General features: G+C 38.1%; 1 pseudogene; it reads right to left on the reverse strand.

Moving 5' to 3' along the window:
* Positions 1-6,541: 6,541 nt before the first annotated feature.
* LOC122644709 lies at positions 6,542-9,340 on the reverse strand (annotated as a pseudogene).
* Between the last annotated feature and the right edge of the window lie 9,533 nt (positions 9,341-18,873).

The following is an 18,873-nucleotide window of genomic DNA, read 5'->3' on the forward strand; positions in this document are numbered from 1 at the left end:
AGTCCATGTGATAGAGGGTCAGGCAAGCATCTCATTGGTACAATTTAAATGAGAAATGAGTAAATGAAGTAGCTAAATTACAAAAGATGACATTTTGTATTTTTTATTCGTTTCTAGTTGATAAGCATTTTTTGTAATTTTACTAAAAATTTGAACAAGAGTTTGAGGGTAAGAAACAGTCACCGTTGTCTGTAGAGCTGGGTGAGAAACAGTCTCTCTCTCTCACTCTGAGGATTGTCTAATGCCCTAAGGAATTTCCTCGCTCACTGGCTATTTCGAGATTTCCTTGGATTTCAGACTTTCTCCAAGGTGTAAGGCATCAAGGGACTATCGAAGGCCTGCCCGTGAGAAGGATGAGAACTCGAAAACCCAAGAGCTTCGAGGAGCAATAATGCTTCACCTTGGGAAAATGCATTTCACGGCAATGGTTGGATCATGCATACACTTGTAGGTCGAATTCTTGGATTTTTTGGATCGTGGGAGGTCCACTATTTACAGATAACCCAAATGAGGGGTAAGGGGGCCTTGGGGGCCAAAAATCGCACCCAAGGATCCGTGGATCTGCAAATAGGGAGACATAAGGAGACGTCGCCATTTGATGAGGTCCAATTGAAGGGTGATTCCTCTAATGCTCTTGACCCGCTCTTGATCCAACATTAGATGTTACCTTGATGATCTTCACAATTGGTCTTACTCACAAAAGCTTGATCATATCCTTTTCAGCTTTACTTCATCATGCCACATGTGGGCTTACTCAAGGCTTATGATGGTGCATTTTTTTTTTTTAATGAAAAAAGAAGAAATTATACTAAAGGGAATAGAAATATACACTGTCCTTCGGGTACTAGATATACTTATGATCGATAATTGTCTAATGAACAATACCGGTTAACCAAAAAAATTACAGAATTATCCTCGTTAAACAATAAATTAATGTCATCTTGTATAAGGGTATTAAGTTGAAGACATAAGGGGAGAATGATCCACGACCAAACATCCTTGAGAGGTTTAGGAACAAAATCGCGCAAGACTTTGTTTGAGACCCGAATTTCCTTCGGATGTAGATCCATTGTTGTTGTTTGCTCAATACCTTCGATAATAGTTGTCACATCTGGCTCCAAAACATGGTGTGTAATTATATCCTGCAGCTGCCAAAATTACATGACCTTGTTTGAATAAGCAAAACCTAGGCTAATGAGTCTACAGTTGGTTCAAAGATTCTTGCACATAATAATATAGGATAATGAGTGTGAGGTAAATTGTTAACCTCAAACTGAAATCGAATCATATAACCAGAACATAGATTGGAATCTTGAGATAATACAAATGGTGAAATTTTAACATCAGAAATCCAACGATTAATTAAAATATAGTTTTCAAATGATCGGTCATAGCTTTTCCGAATAAAACCTTGTTTCATGTATCCCAAATAACACAACAAGAAATAATAACATACAAAGAATAACCAAATTAGTAATTGTTTGCTAAGAATATTGTGACTAAAGAAAGTAGTGCAAAAATGTCTCTTGATGTCGAAAATGGTCTTATTAAAGATATATACTCTTCGTGTTAAGGGGTAGGCTTACACTATGCTTATGATCACCACCAGGTTATCACTAGCTACCAAGTATAGGAAAGTCACTATGACTTGACCATCCAAGGATCCAAAGCACACAAATCATCTTGCACACTATGAAACTTAAAGAGTGGGGTTAGATAAACCAAGAATAGTAGGATTTTTTTTGAAGGAGAAAGATAAGAATTAATTATAGAAGAGGAATTTACATCCTATGGTAAAAATGTCCTGCAACATCTTTATAAATAAGATGTTGTAGGGGTTGAGGTAGGGAATCTATACAAAAGTCAGTCTCAATGGGAGACTGTACAAAGTTAGCCAGCCAATCTGCACAATGATTTCCTTCTTTATAGCCAAAAAATAAAGGAAGACTCTCTAAGGGTGTAAGCAATAGTTTTGATCTGATGGACAATGTCTTAAACATGTCGGTGGGTAGAGGTAGCACCATAATTGATTCCATCAATCGTAGATTTGAGTCCGAGTGGATGACCACATTTAGGAAGCCTAGGTCTTTAGCTGTGCGGAGACCACATAGGACAGCCTAGAGCTCAGTAAGATAAATATTGATGGAAGAGAGGGCACTTGCTCTGGCAAAACCAACTGAACCATTAGGTAGTGTATTGATAGAGTCGTGACCACCTAGATCATCACAAATAGACCCATCGTAGTTGATTGCAAGAAAACCATTGTTAGGGGCAATCCATTTGTATAGAATGATTTTTGTAGGAGTGAACGAGATCTGGATTCCCCTTATGTTGAAGAAGTACTTATTATAGGCGTTGTCCCTGACTTTTTCATATCCCTGGAGTGTAGTAGAATTTTTCATATTAAGACGAACCTTTATCCGCTGATGTGCCATCGTGCGGCGCAGCAACGGTCATGTGTGCATAATGGGGCCTGCTGTGCACACATGGCTGCTGCTATGCCACACGATGGCATAGCAACGGATAACAATTCTATTAAAAAATGAGTAGGAATCACCAAAAAACATACATGATGATGTTATAACTTTTCTTTCCATTTTTGGTGATGACAAATTAGTTTATGAAAAAAGTTTATATGCTCCCCCACATTATATCCCCCCATATAACTCAAGGCATGCAAAACAATCATATCCAATATAAATAACTCTTTTGCTCTTTTTCAACATATTTCTCCTTTTTTATCATCAACAAAAAGGAGAAATGACATTAAACACAAGATATTTCAACAAGACAGGAAATCATTGATTCCTCACCCATGAAAAAACAAAATCAAAAAAGGTATAAACCATAAGATACAAATTTCATTAACATCCACTTCAAGTCAATAAGGAAAAAGAATTAAGAATGACTAAATCAAATAATGAAAGAAGCCAAGAAAAAAATACAAAGATAAAAAGAAAAAAAAAAATAAAACTAAGAATATCACAAAGAAAATCAACAAGAGATCTATATCATAGAGGAAGGAGTGGTGGGAATAAGAGAGGATTATCAAAGAGAATATATTTCATCGAGGAAGAAGGATGAAACGAATGAAAGAAAATGAAAAATACAATTCATCATGTCCTTAGGATTTAAACATTAGGATGACTTAGTTAACTGATTAACTAGATCGGTCAACCAACTATAAAGAATACTTAATTAAAAATATGTAGGAAGAGAAATAAGAAATAGAATGAATATAGAGATAGAGAAATCCTAAGAAGATATCTAACACACAAGAAAAATAAAAATAATACTAAGTACTAGCATGGGTACATATAAAACAAAACAAGAAGTAAAAAGAATGACTAAGGACTAAATCAGAACAAATACTAATTAAATAAAAGATAAAGAAAAGACAAAAGCACGATAAATATAATGGCAGCTAGCGGGTTACCTTGGAATAAGGTATGCTAACATGATATTAGCCATAGGGTATTTTAGATTTAATTCAAATCATTGGATAGATTTTTATCTTTATTTTGACAATTTTTTGAGGTAATATGAAATATAGTTCCATACGATATTTTTTGAAAATCACAATACGTAATATCCTTCGAATAACGATCATTTCGATTGTTGCAGTTGAGAGTTCAGAAGTTAAAGCTTCAATGTTCATGTCACTTCTCTACCATGATCTCAACATTGTGCAGACAGTTTACAAAAGAGAGGATTGTTGTGAGACGGGAGGAATCCCTCAGTCTGTTGCTCTATCTTAGATGGAACCATTCAGATAAAGAACAATGTATCACCTTGCAAGTTTGCATCACCAGGATTTTATGTTAGGGTTCCTCTGCTCCCTTCCACTTAAATGTGAGGACGGAGCCAAATCCAAGATTCATATTTTAGTTTAACGGTGAGCCTAAATATATTCCTCAAATGTTCCTCAAATGTTCCAGATCCAAGGGAACATTTGACAACCTATTTTTACTTGCAAGTTCAGTTTCAAAAATTTTGAAGACCAGTATCAGAGATCCAGTTTATGTCCCGAGTCATATCCTCTTTCTCATTATCCTTTTTCCAGTTTTAGGGTTATTGCTTGTTTGTGCTCGATTTTCTTGAATTCGGCAAGGCTATTGCTCATAATTCTCCATTCTCAAACTGAAACTCTATAATATTTGCCGTAATAGATTAATTTGGTAGACTATGAAACCACCTTTTTTTTTTCAACTAATATTTGAAGTGTTAGTCAACTAGACGATTACAACATGCTGCAATTGTGCAACAAGATCAAGAGTTTTTTATTGTGCTTAGTTTTTCTTATGGAGTTTGGACAAAAAAAAATATTAGAGTTTTATTATTGTATTATATTTAAGTAAATTGATTAAATTAGTACTTATCAAAATTACTATTTTTACACAATGCTAGTTTTTTCAAATCATAGATATTCCTAGTCTCAATCTTGAGAAAAACAATGTCAGTAAGTAATAATCAAGGTTGGATATATGTCACTATACATAAATGTTTGGTGCTTTGATTTCTATTTGTCAAGGAACAAAAGAATTGTTAGATAATGTAGACACCTAATTTTTGTTATCACTGGTGATGACGACACAAGGAGATTCGTCACTTGATGTTTCAGGCTTTTGAAAACCCTAGATTTAGTTTAAAAATGACAATTGTCCCCATAAAATTTAAAGGAAAATGTCTTTAAAAAATAGATTTTGATTTTGCGGATTAGTGTTGTCTGTTCCTCGGATCAGACACTATGCTTTGGTGCGAGAGTGGTGCAAATTGGCTCCCAATTCCCCTTTATGTTGTATGGCCAATGCGCCTACTTTGATGCATTTTTCGGCAATGTTTCCAGCTAAGGTTGCAATTGTGTCTCGCATTATTGAAAAATGCTTGATATGAGCTTTCTGATGACACATTGCATATCGATTTCTGACCGGTTGTTTGAAAATTATGACCTTTGGCACGTCCCTAATTTTGGCAGAATTTCAATTGTATTTAAAGCAATGGGAGGGTGCCATGTGGCACCCAACCACTTAGGTTCCTTTTCTAATATAAACAAAAAAAAATAAATAAATAATTTGGAATCGATCATTTCTTATTTTTATCTCCACTAACCCTTATTTCTCCTTTCATCTCTATTCTTTTTAATTTTTTTTTTTTTATCATTTTCATTAAAAAGTCCTCATCCATCATGACCGAATCCTATAAACCAATAATCGATCCCCATCATGTCCCTTTTTATTTTTTTTTTCACCCAAAATCTTTATTGAACTCAAACATTAACGAACCCCACCGAGCTTGGTCGTCTGCTATTACTATGGTTGCAAAGTGTTATTTGCTATGTTCGTGAAGATGAAAATAGAACAAATCGTTATGGCTGTTTGTTACAATTGTTCATGGGTTCAAATGATGCAGTCAGTGTTGCTACGTTTCTGGCGAAATTTTCCTTCCCCATTTTATTTCATTTTTGTTTGGTTTATTACTCTGGTCTGTAATAAATCTCCATCTCCCATTTTATCTTTTTCTTTTTGGTTCGTGATTGGCCATGGCCGTGAATTCGTGTCACTGCAAGTATAGGACTCCGACCGTCTCTCAGGTAATCCCATTAAAACCTCTCTTTCTTTTTGTTAGTTTCATTTATTTGGTTATATTTTATTATTGATTCTTGCTATGCCTGATCCCCTTCCCCATTCTCCATTGTGTTTATCTTCTTGTTGTCATATACCTCCTGTGGTGTTGCCAATAGAATCATTCTCTATGCTACATATGTTTTCTTCCTATGTGAATCTATAATGTTTTCTTCCTCTATTTATTTTTGGTTTCTTCTCCATAGAGATGGCTAGGTGGTGGTGATTCCCTAAACTTCCAAATCTTTAGTGATATGGCCCTATGGTTCAATGACTGGATGGGTTTGCTTAATTTGATCTAAATTTAAGAATTGAGGGTTAATATGCGCTAAATTCACCCATGAATTTTTGGGTTCGGCCTTGATCAGAACCCCTGGAACGTTAAGTAACTTGACCTTTGATTCAATGGTCGGGTTGGTTTTGTTTGATCTGACTAATGTGTGTTGGACAGATTTTGTCCTTACATCTTAAGTTCTAATTTTCATACTATTTGGGAATTGAAAGTCTCGTATGAATCTCAGTGGATCAGATTGATCAGATTAATTTAATTAACTTCATATGGCTTTAATTATGAGCATTTTAATCGGTTTGGTCTCGGGACTGTATTTTGGGTTTTGAGTAAGATTTTGGTTTAGGTTCTGTTTATTTTTTGGGAAATTATCAACGTCATCCCTTAAGTTACCCCCTTATTTTAATACAACCCCACTAAGTACCCAAATATCAAATCTGGCCCAAAAACTAACGAGGTTAGCCTTTTAACTGTTAATTAGTGATGTCAACAGGTTAGTTTTTTTTTTAAAGATAACTTTGCCCTTCCTCTTAAGACAATTGAACCAAGTCATCGTCTTCCTCAAAAAGACTTCCCATCTCTGCAACTGATCTTCGTTGCCCGTCTCTCACCTTTGCCCCCTTGTACACACTCATTGTACCATCAAAAGCTTGTTAAATGGGGATGATCTTTCCATCATATGGATTCTATCAAGCTTCTCCATCCTTTCTTTCAGTGTGTAATTTCGAAATTTCACACCCTCCATAACCTCTCAATTACCAAAGACTTAATTTGGATCAAGTATCCCACATTCAATGGCTATTGCCCTCACTGTGAAAATGCTATCTCCAGTGATCATTTTGATGTGCACCCCAACATCTTTGCAAGCTTCCACAACCTTTCTTACCCCTGGTCGACATGGGTCCTTTAGACCCACTAACCCTAACAAGGTTAAACCCTCACTTAACTTTTCGTAAATCTTTCCATGTTCTTTGTACTCCAACTCTTCTTCAATGAATTCTTTGTGAGCAAACGTAATGCATTGGAAGTTATTAGCTGCCATACTTTCAATTATTTGTTTGAATTTCTTCCTTTCATTTTCACCAATGAATTTCAAGCTTCCTTTTCTGTTATAGTAGCTAGAACACATTGCTAGTATCATCTCAACCGCTCCTTTCCAATGTATATGGATCATTTTCTCACCATTCTTCTTCATCAATAGACTGCTGCGTTTCTTTTCTGAATTGAAGGCTTTTACCTGAAGAACGGTACAAGTCTTCTTCAACGCCTCAATGTCCATCTTCAATTCTAAGGCAGACCAAGATAGGATGGCTTTCTCAGTTGGTCTCCCAGAGAACTTGGGCATTGCTTGTGCATGGGATTTATAAACGGCTCCAATGGAGTTCAAACCAACATCTTAGTGGAGGAAGTCAAGAATAACAGAATAAATTGTTGGGGGAGCATAATCTTTTATAGAATCTTAACCGAGCCAAAACTCGGTCATCTTCATTTGATTCATGGTGAGAGTGCCCATTTTATCAGTACAGATGGTGGTGGCCAAACTCATAGTCTCGTAGGCCATGAGGTTTCTGACCATTACTTGATCCGCCATCATTCTTTTCATGGAATAAGCAAGAGTGAGTGTGATAGTCAGCGACAATCCTTTTGGAATCGCCACCACCATGATGGTGATGACATCGGCAATAATATGAACAACAACATTCAATATGTCATTGATCTTTGTCTTGCTACCATTGAACCTTTGATTACTATAATCATCTTATGTACTCGCAGTGAAATAATGTACCAATAACACAACAAAAATGAGAAATGCAACTGTCAAATCAACATTTCCTATTGACAAGGTTAATTTGTCAAGCCACTCTTGTCATTGTATTTTTTAGTGGAGTCACAGTTTATAGAGCTCATCATCTCACCCCATGATGATGAGACAGCAGAAGAAAGAGGAGGAGATAGCAGGAGAAAAAGAAGTAGATGGAATAGAGAGAAGATAGAATTTTGATTATGTACTCGGGTACCCTATTTCCTTCACAGGTTTGAACTCCAACAATGAGAAAGGATTTTTATGTTTTAGTGTAAAAGATAGTTTAGTTATTTGCGTTATATTCAATTAATCCCGTTAATTTTTTTGTCAAATTTGATATTTGTGTACTTAGTGGGGTTGCATTAAAATAAGGGGGTGACTCAGTGGGTGGTGCTGATAATTTCCCTTTTTTTTCAGTTAAAACTGATTTGGGTTTGGTTGATCATCGACCCATAGATGACATGGATTCAGATTATTTGGTTTCATTTGGCTTTGGTCGTAGGTTACAGGTTAATGGTTTTAAAATGTCAAAAATGAAGTTTTTAAACTTGGAAGTGAGTTTCAGCCCGTTAATTCAACAACTTATCGATTTTAAGTGTTTAGTTTTGGGGTTTCAAGTTCAAGAGGGTTTGGAATTGGATTCAGTTATTCGATCATATTGGAATTCAACGTGTGTGGGGAGGATTTGACCCACGCTTGGGTTATGAGTGCACAAATCCGGTTTGATTAGGAACTCGAGGACGTGCTTCGGTTTATATCGATCGGGCTTCCAATACTCCATTTCAAATGCAACCCATTTCAGTTTAATTGTTCTCAACAAGCAATTCAACCAATTTTGGGTGGGACTGGTTCCAATCTAGTGTGTGATGGACATCAACCAATAAATTCATTCCATGATCAATTTCAACATAAGATAGCTGATTTAATCAGTTCCAATATTATTTAGCTAGATGTTTTGCCATATGTTTAATGGATTAAAGTGGACCTATTTGCTATGTTATTTAGAATAATGTGAAAATTGTCATGTGTTTAGTGTAGTACTTAATAAGATTGGCATGCTTTAATTATATCATTTGACTTGTATATGACTGATACAATCGAATTAAATTTCAATACATCCTTAGTGTCACACTCCAACCCCACCTTAGGGTTTTGATGTAACTAGGATGATTACCATCATCCTAAACCACCACCAAGATCTCGATGCAGTGACCAATTCACACTCAACTCATCATAAATATCACAAATATATCAAAATATGAAAAGAAAAGACATTACATCAGCAATAATGTAAACCAAAGAGGGTGCAAAAGCGTTTACAATAATAAAAGGTGTTCATTCAACTAAATGATAAATAATTTAATATAATACAATTTATCTCAAAAGATCCACAAAAATATTTACTAGCTTATACATACAAAAGGTAACACTTAAAAGAAACAAAAGGTATGAGTCATAAGCACAATCATCACACGAACACCCAACATTGTGAACCTCAGTCACCGACTCTAGGTCACCAGCACCGAATAAATCGTACCCAAAAGAAGGAGCCCCAAGGCTCACCACCAAAACATCACCTGCAAACACATCTAAAAAGTTGCGCAAAGGGAGGAGGGGAAGCTCCATTGATCCCAGTGAGGGAACGGGGAACACACAAGCAATAACACATGCATTAATTAACAAGATTAGCCACCTAACAAACATGTCTAAGTCATTAGGTCAATGCAACTGCAACAATTCGGGAAGCATATCGAGTCACTTCTAGTCATCGCCACGATGCAACTTCAATTATTGTTTTGGGCCCCACGCCGAGAGAAGTCACATGCCACCCAGTGGAGACCCTGATAACCAATGATCATCCTTGACATGGCCTCTCTCACCTCCTCAGGCACATAGGGCATTGGTTACCCAACACCTAAACCCTTGTTGGAAAGGGTCGTAGCAAGGGAAATATAACCCTAGCCGCAAGAATACTACATGATTTTATCGTGTCGAGAGGTATTCCGGGTGCATCAATGTCTCATACCATCTAGTACCTAGGTAATATCACGACATTGAACATGGCAAGCCAGTTAAAATACATGATAACAATATTCACAACTCACATGATCCCGATGTCGACATACCCCGATCACCATCTAGTACCAAGTACTATCAGGACATGGAACATGACAAGCCAATTACAATACACGATAACAATATTCACAACTCACATGATCCCAATGTCGGCATATCCCGATCACTGTATCCCATTCCACACATCACCAAATACATTCGCATCGCATATAACATGAACCAATATTCGCATCAATCACATTCATAGTTATAATTATACAAGTATGAAGCATGATACATGGTATGCATAACATATTATAATTAAAAAACATTCCCAAAATAACTCACACTCAGGCCCACTCACCTAATAGTTCGCGAATCGAAGTTAGGGTTCGTCGCCCATATGGAACTCAACACGCCTCACCATGCGTAACAATGTTACCTAAGAGGTGTACAAGAGGGTGTTATAAGGAGTAGGAGAGGTCCCAAGAGGTCCCCATTAACTTGCCTAAAAATAGGGCATTTTAGACCAGGAGCGATTACAAGGGCAATTGCATCAATAACTGCGACTGCTCAAGTATAATACCCTCGGGTAAGTAGTGATTGTAGAGGTGGTTACTGTTTGAGTTAAAATAAAACCGCAAGCGTACGGGTTAATCGTAGCTACGGGTCGAACACGAGGAGATATACGCTACTCTATTTAACTAACTTAAAAGTAATGCAAAATGAACCAAATTAAAGTGTTAAATTAAACTAATTAAACTAACGAAAATCAATGCATCCTAACTCATAAGCATCTAACAAAATTAAGGGATTAAATCGGCGTCCTAACACATGAGCATCTAACCTATCAAACTAAAGCGAATTGAAAGGAATAAAAATGCAGCCACAAATACTAACCACATAAAAAAAAATAAGGGAATAAAAATGCATCCATAAACCACAACCATATAAAATTAAAATAAAAGAAATAGAAGGGGAAGAAGAAGAAGATAGAGAGAGATAGAGGAGATGGAGAATGAGATTGAGAGTTTAGATAGTAAAACCTGGATGTGCTTGCATGAATGTAAATGAAAAGTTTGAATACTTGCATAAACTTACCATGGCCTCCTCTTATAAATCTTCAAGTCTTGTCATCAACTTAAGAACTTAGACTAGAAGGCTTAAAACCTAAACTAGAATTAAGAAATTACAACCCAATTGAAGACTTAAATTGAAATTAAAGCATAAACTAAACCTATTATAACCATTAACTAAAAATTATAAAAGCAAACTAGAACTTAGAAAAGCCAAAAATCACAAATTAGAAGGAGAAGAAGAGAAGCAATTTCACTAAGTGAATGGGCAAATTTTTACAAGAGAGGTAGGGGGTATTTATAGGTGGAAGAGAGGAGAAAAGAGAAGATGGAAGTGGAGGAGAAATATTCCCTAAGAAAAGAGAATATTCTCTTATCTTTCCTCTTTACAATGCCTTGAATCCTAAGAAAAAGAAAATAAAAGAAAAAGAAGAATAAGATTGTTTACATAGACCTTCTATTTCAGAAAAATAAACTTCCAATTTTAACAAGTCTTCCTTTTCTTTGTAGATATCTTCTCCAAGCAATAAAATCAAAGCATCTTTGATTTTTCAATATTCCATAGATGAGAAAATATAAATCTATCCCAAGTAGAATTTCGAATGCCCTTGAGAAGTTGGAGGAGAGAGAGAGTAAGGGTGATGACTAGGATTCCTTCAAGAATAAATAAAATATCCATTCTGTCCTTCAGAAAACGTGGAGCATGGGGTGCTTATATAGGTCTCACCATTGTGTTCTTGCGAAAAATCACACAAAATAGACCCAAATTTCATCCAATCGGAGTTGGGAGCCCAAGATATCTCAAGTTGAAGTTGGACTGTCCGAGCCTTCCAAATGGAATCTTTCGGGTACAGTAAAGTAACTTCTGATAATTTCATTAAGGCCCCTAAAATCCGAACTTCCGTTTCACTTTGTCCCCATCTGACTGTCAATAATTATAAATAAACCCCTGTAGACCATTTTCACGCGTCGTTACGGAAACGGCCATAACTTCTTCGCTTCAACTCGGAATTAAGTGTCGTTTGAACCATTACGAAGCTGACTCGATGGGCTATGCATCCATTTACACTTCTAAAAAGCTTTATAACATCTCCTTAGCATCATCTCCTTCATTTTAACAAGAATTCAACTAAACCCTGAAAAGCACAAGAAAGCACCGAGTAACTCGTCCAATGTGGTAAAATGTATAATTTATGCCCTAAAATTTCACACATAAATGTGCTCATCAGATTCCCCACACTTGAACGTTACTTGTCCTCAAGTAAAGCAAAAACAAAAACTAACCTAGAATGCGAAAATCCTAACTCACTTTCGTAGGAATCACGGTTGCACTTAGCATGTGCAACAAGCCTTTAAACCCCTAGGTTACCCCTAGTGGACGAGTTGTGTCTCATGGGTATTTGCAGTGAATATACACCCAAAATTTAATTATAAATAAATGCTGCAAATTTTAATCATGGCATAAGTAGGACAGTGCACATAATCCCAAAAAGTGTTTAACTAATGATCAAGGAGCCAAAGGTTCCCCCACGCTTGAATTTTATCACCCCATATCAATTCATGTAACAAGCATGCATCAAGTTCAAGGGATCTCCTCATATTTTCTGAACACTACTCATCTTCAAGTAAACCCCCCATAGCATCGATGGAACCAAAGACTTAGGCATTGAGTATTGTTGACCATACTTTTTTTTTTTCCAGGCATTAAGGCAAAAGTTTTTTTCTTTCTCAACCACAAACTCTATTTCTACTCCACTACGTTCTCTAAATGACATGGTGGAGCATACACCGTACACCCAAATACTTGGTAGCTTTTGCATATATCCATAAGACATTGAGACATTGAAGCAAGAGTTTTTTTTTTTGAGTTTCCTTCCAAGGAATTTCGATCAAGTCACCCCTGCTTCATGAGGCAAGGCCTGTCTAGTCCTAAGGAATTCCACTTTCTTTTCTCGTTCCTTGTTTTTTTTTTTTTTTTTTTTTTTTTCATTCACTTCCACTTTCATGCCTTGCCTTGCCACAAACAAATTGGTCTCAACTACTAGCCAAAAGATCAAAGGGGTCCATAAATACATAGAGGAATCTAACCATCACATGAAGTAGCACTCATATTTTCAAACTCAATCCCCATCACCGGATACAAATCAACTACCATCCTTGAAAAGGGATTTTTTATTATTTCGCATGCTAGGAGGGCACCTAATTCCCTCTCACTCTCGCTTTGCAAATCGAAGAGACTTATGCACATACCAAAAACTATCGCCACAATCAAAATTCACAAAATTCAAAATTCACAAAATTCACAATTAAAGTCCAACACCCCCACACTTAATTCATGCAAAGTGTCCTCAATGCATGCAGAAAAGAAAGAATAAGGACAAGGGAGGGGATACATACCAGGATATCGGGGTCAAGGTAAAGAGGCTCATGGAGATTCATGACCTCTTTGTCAACTGGAGTAAGCATCTCTATGTACGGCTTCAATCTTTGGCCATTGACCTTGAAAGTAGCTCCTGTACTTAGATTGAGGACTTCAACAGCCCCATGAGGATAAACTTTTTGAACAATATAGGGCCCATCCCATCTAGAACGCACTTACCCGGAAAGATATGCAAATGAGAATTGTACAACAAAACATTCGGCCTACTCAAAAGATTTTCTCAAAATGTGCCTATCATGGAAAGCCTTGGTTTTTTCTTTGTAAATTCGGGCATTCTCATATGCCTCATTCCTAAGCTCTTCCAACTCGGATAGTTGGAGTTTCCTATGGGCACTGCAGCATGCGAGGTCAAAGTTAAGCTTCTTGATAGCCCAAAAGGCCTTGCGCTCAATCTCTACAGGTAAGTGACATGCCTTTCCATACACCGGACGGTACGGAGATTGACCAAGATCGGTCTTGAAGGCTGTCCTATGGGCCCACAACGCATCTACCAATCGGTTAGACCAATCCTTGCGGTTCGGGTTGATGGTTTTCTCAAGAATTTGCTTGATCCGCCTATTTGAAACCTCAACCTGGCCACTGTCTCGGGATGGTAGGGTGTGGCCAACTTATGGACGACACCATACTTTTTTCATGAGGGCCTCAAAAGGCCGATTACAAAAATGCTTGCCCGATCACTAATGAGAGCCAGGGGAGTACCAAAACGGGAGAAGATGTTCTCCTTCGAAATTTCACAACCACCTTATGGTCATTGGTCTTACAAGCAATCGCCTCAATCCATTTGGACACATAGTCCACAGCAAGTAATATGTACAGTGTTACCAAAAGAGTTAGGGAAAGGCCCCATGAAATCAATACCCCATACATCAAACACCTCAACCACCAATGGGTTGAGGGGCATCATATTTCTCTTAGTAAGACGCCCTAAGGATTGGCATGAAGAACATGCCCCGCAATAAGTAAAAGCGTCTTTAAACAGACTAGGCCAATAAAATCCACATCGTAAAACTTTGGCGCAGCCTTATTAGGCCCAAAATGGCTTCCACAAGCCTGATCATGGAAAAAGATAAGACAGATTGTTGCTCATGATCAGGACACATCTCCGATTACTTGATCCGGCGGTCTTAAAAAGATAAGGATCATCCCAAAAGAAATACTTAACTTGTGAAAAGAAACGATTCTTATCTTGGTGGACCAATGTGCAGTGTCACACCAGAACTAGATAATTAACAATGTCAAGAAACCAAGGTTCACTAGACACCGCCATCGATACTCATCGGAAAAATTCTCGTTGACTGGAGAATCAACAACAAGGAATTAGGCAAGGGATAGATGGTCTCGCAACCAAATTTTCACACCCTTTTTTGTATCACTAATTTCAAGATCAAATTCTTGTAACAAAAGGACCCACCTAATGAGACGAGCCTTGGCATCTTTCTTCGCACAAGATATTTGATAGTCGCATGGTCGTATAAACAATCACATGTGATCCAACCAAGTAGGGCCTAAACTTCTCTAAAGCAAACACAACGACTAAAAATTCTTTCTCGGTGGTGGTATAATTAAGTCGTGCATCATTAAGAGTCCTACTTGCATAATAAATCACATGGAACAATTTATTGATTCTTTGCCCAAGAACAGCCCCTATAGCAAAATCGAGGCATCACACATAAGTTCAAATGAAACTGTCCAAATTGGAGCTTGAATAATGGGGGCTGAAGTCAACGCTCTTTTCAATTGCTCAAAACTATCATGACACTTAAGAGAAATCAAATGGGCAGTCCTTTGCCAAAGAGAGGTGAGAGGTCTAGCTATCTCGGCTAAAGTCCTTGATGAATCTTCTATAAAAACTCGCATGGCCAAGAAAAGATCGAATGTCCTTCACACTCTTGGGTGGTGGTAAATTGGCTATAAGGTCCACCTTAGATCTATCAACCTTGATCCCTTCTTTTGGACACAATGTGACCAAGAACTATACCTTGCTTTACCATGAAGTGGCACTTCTCCCAATTGGACCAAGTTCTTTTCGATGCATCTTTTAAGAATCAAAGAGAGATGATGCAAGCAATTAGAAAAAGTAGAGCCGTGAATAGAAAAATCATCTATAAACACCTCTAGGAAGTGCTCTACCATATCGAAAAAGATACTCATCATGCACCTTTGGAATGTAGCAGGGGCATTGCAAAGCCCAAAAGGCATACGCCGGTAAGCAAAGGTTCCATAAGGGCATGTGAAAGTGGTCTTGTGTTGGTCCTCTAGAGCAATAGGAATTTGGTTATAGCTCTATAACCATCAAGAAAACAATAATATTCATGGCCGCTAGTCTCTCTAACATCCGATCAATAAAAGGTAAGGGAAGTGGTCCTTCCAAGTTGCCGCATTCAATTTCCTATAGTTAATGCACACTCTCCATCTTGTTTGGATACGGGTTGGAATCAACTCATTATTAGCATTCTCAACTACGGTGACTCCTCCTTTCTTAGGCACAACCTCGCACAGGACTCACCCATTGGCTATCAAAAATAGGATAAATGATGCCATGATCCAAGCATTTTAGGATCTCTTTCTTGATTACCTCTTTCATCACAGGATTAGCCCTCCTTTGGGGTTCCCTAGAAGGTATGGAACTCTCCATCAGATGTATATGATGTTGAACAATAGAGGGGTTAATACCTTTGATGTCAGACATGGTCCAACCTATGGCTTCCTTATTGTCCTTTAGAAGCTTAATCAACTCTTCTTCCTGAATAGAAGTTAAATCAGAAGCAATAATAACAGGAAGAGTATGATCATGTCCTAAGAAGATATACTTGAAGTTGGAGGGCAATGCCTTCAACTCTAATGTGGGGGGCTCAATAATAGAGGATTTGGGAATGGAAGTGGATAGGGGTCCAAGGGGCTCCAAAGGTAGTTGGATGCTCCAGACCTCAGATAAGGGAGTATCATCAACACCCTCCAATTCTTGCATACATTCTTGAAATCCCAAATCAAAATCAATCTCAAAGAACGTATCAATATCATCGGAAAATCCTTGAAGCATATGCACCTCTTCATCCATGTCAGGCTACTTGCCCAACCTAAACACATTGAAGTCAACAGAAGTATTGCCAAAAGATAATTTCATGAGACCATTCCTACAATTGATTAAAGCATTACTGGTAGCTAGGAATGGTCTACCCAATATGATTGGGATTTGGTCCTTGAAGTTGGTAGTGGGTTGGGTATCTAAAACAATAAAATTTACAAGAAAAATAAATTCCCCAACCTTCAACAGGACATCCTCAATCATTCCCTTAGAAACTTTAACCGACCGATCCGCAAGTTGAAGAGTAATTTTGGTCGGTTTCAATTCTCCCAATCCCCGCTTGTTGGTAGACATGAAAGGGTAAGAGGTTCACACTTGCACCAAGGTCCAATAAGGCATGATCAATAGTAGTATGGCCTATAGTGTAAGAGATGGTGGGGCTTCCGGATCCTTATGCTTGGCTGCCTCTCTGTGAGATTAGAGAACTAATGTTAGCGACCAAGAATGCCTTTTGGGCACATTGGTGGTCCGCTTTTGGGTGCATAAGTCTTTGAGGACTTTAGCATAAGCGGGATCCGGGCAATAGCATCCAACAAGGGGATATTCACCTGAACCTGTTTGAACACATCCAATATCTTCTCCATAGAAGGAGACTTCTTGCTAACCAACCTATTTGGGAAAGGGGCAAGTGGGGTATAAATTCTTTCAGGGTTAGTCTTTTTAACTTCCTCAACAGAATCCTCTTTGGTTTCCTCAACCAAATCATCTCTGGTATATCTTTAGGTTCATCGCACGAACTGAAACTATAGGCACTTCAATGGCCTCTTCGAAGGGGAGAGTCAACGGGAGTATGAGATGATAAAGACCGAGGTGCACTAGCCTGTTGATACTCATGGCCACTCCTTAAAGCATAAACAACATTTACCTGTCTAGAGGGCCCTTGGTGTTGTTGGCCTTGTGCAACATTGGTTGGAGGAGCTTGGGTACCTTCTTTGAATATGAACCGATGCCTAGGATTTGGCTCAGTGGCTAGGTAACTTCCCTGTTTCCCTCTCATGCAGGATTGTGACAAGTGGGTGAGTTGTTTTTCCATGTTATTGTGGCTTATCATGAGAAGAGCTATCTTGTTGTCCATCTCATTCGAGTCTTGTTGCCTCTCCTATATTGGTAAACCCCGGGGTTACCGATAAGGTGCAAGGAGAGGAGGCCTAGCGAATTAATAGAAGGTCCTGGATGAGGACGAGGGGAAAGGGGTTAGGAGACATTCCTTGGCTTTGTGGTGCATAGTTGGTCCTTTGGGCACCAACCTGGCCTTGATGGTTAAAGTTGGATGGGCTGCTTGGTTCCCTTGATTCCATGAGAAATTGGGGTGATTTCTCCATCCTGGATTGTAAGTATTGCTATATGGGTTATTTTGGTAGAGAGCACTTACATTCTTAGTGCTGGAATTGCCCACCAAGGTGTTGGGGCATTCCTCAGAAAGGTGTCCAGGGGTTTGGCACCAACTGCATACCGATACATGGTTGATTTGGTTGACCGGATTAACTGGTATAGACTCTTTAAGAACTATGGACTCCAACCATTTTATGAGGCTATCAAGTTTGGCCTCCTTGGCTGGCATACCCTCAATGAGATACCCCTTAATGGTCCTTTCAGCCTCTTGGAAAGATTCCCATTCCCTAGTCTTATCAGCCAAGTTGGTTAAGAATGTCCATGTATCATTCTCCTCAGAAAAAGAAGTAAAGTCTGCTGGATACATCGACTCTATAAGTTGCTTGGTCTGATAATCAATACCCTCATAAATAATTTGGCATAGCTGCCACAAGTCAAAACCATAGTGAGGGCATTCTAAGAGGAGGTCCTTGAATCTTTCCATGAATTTAGAAAAGGACTCATGTGGTTTCTGCCTGAACTGGAGGATGTCACTTTTAAGCTTATTGGTCTTGTGAAGAGGGAAGAATTTTCTCAAAAAGACAATGGTGAACTCATCCCATGTATTAATGGAGTTTGTTGGCAGTCCATAGAGCCACTTCTTGGCACGGTCTTTCAGGGCAAAGGGTATAAACCTAAGCCTAACCGCATCATCAGTCAAATTCGGACCTTAATTAGAACACAGACCTCCTCAAATTCCCTAAGGAAGAGATATGCATCCTCATTAGCCATCCCATGAAAATGAGGTAGCATTTCGATGAAGTTGGTCTTGAGTTCATAGTTATTCCCTGTAACAACAAAGGGACTAATGCATGAGGGTTGTGCAGCCCTGGTGGGGTAAAACCTATCCTTAAGAGTCTTGGGTTGTTGGTCACCCATGGTCAAAGGTGGTAGAGAATGTGGTCTTCTAATAAGACGATTACTTGAATCACGAGTCCACACCTTAGCCACCTAAATAGATATGAGGTCTCCTTTAGAAAAATTAAAGAAAAATAAAACACTTAAAAAAAAAAAAAAAAAAAAAAAAAAAAAACTAGAAATAAGAGGGACCCCAAGGTAGATAGTGCATCTCTATCCCTCAAAAATCGAAACAATGGTTCAAAAGTCAGTAAGGATGCCATATAGGTTGACA

Source organism: Telopea speciosissima, chromosome 11 (genome assembly GCF_018873765.1).
Source record: "Telopea speciosissima isolate NSW1024214 ecotype Mountain lineage chromosome 11, Tspe_v1, whole genome shotgun sequence".
Lineage (NCBI taxonomy): Eukaryota > Viridiplantae > Streptophyta > Magnoliopsida > Proteales > Proteaceae > Telopea > Telopea speciosissima.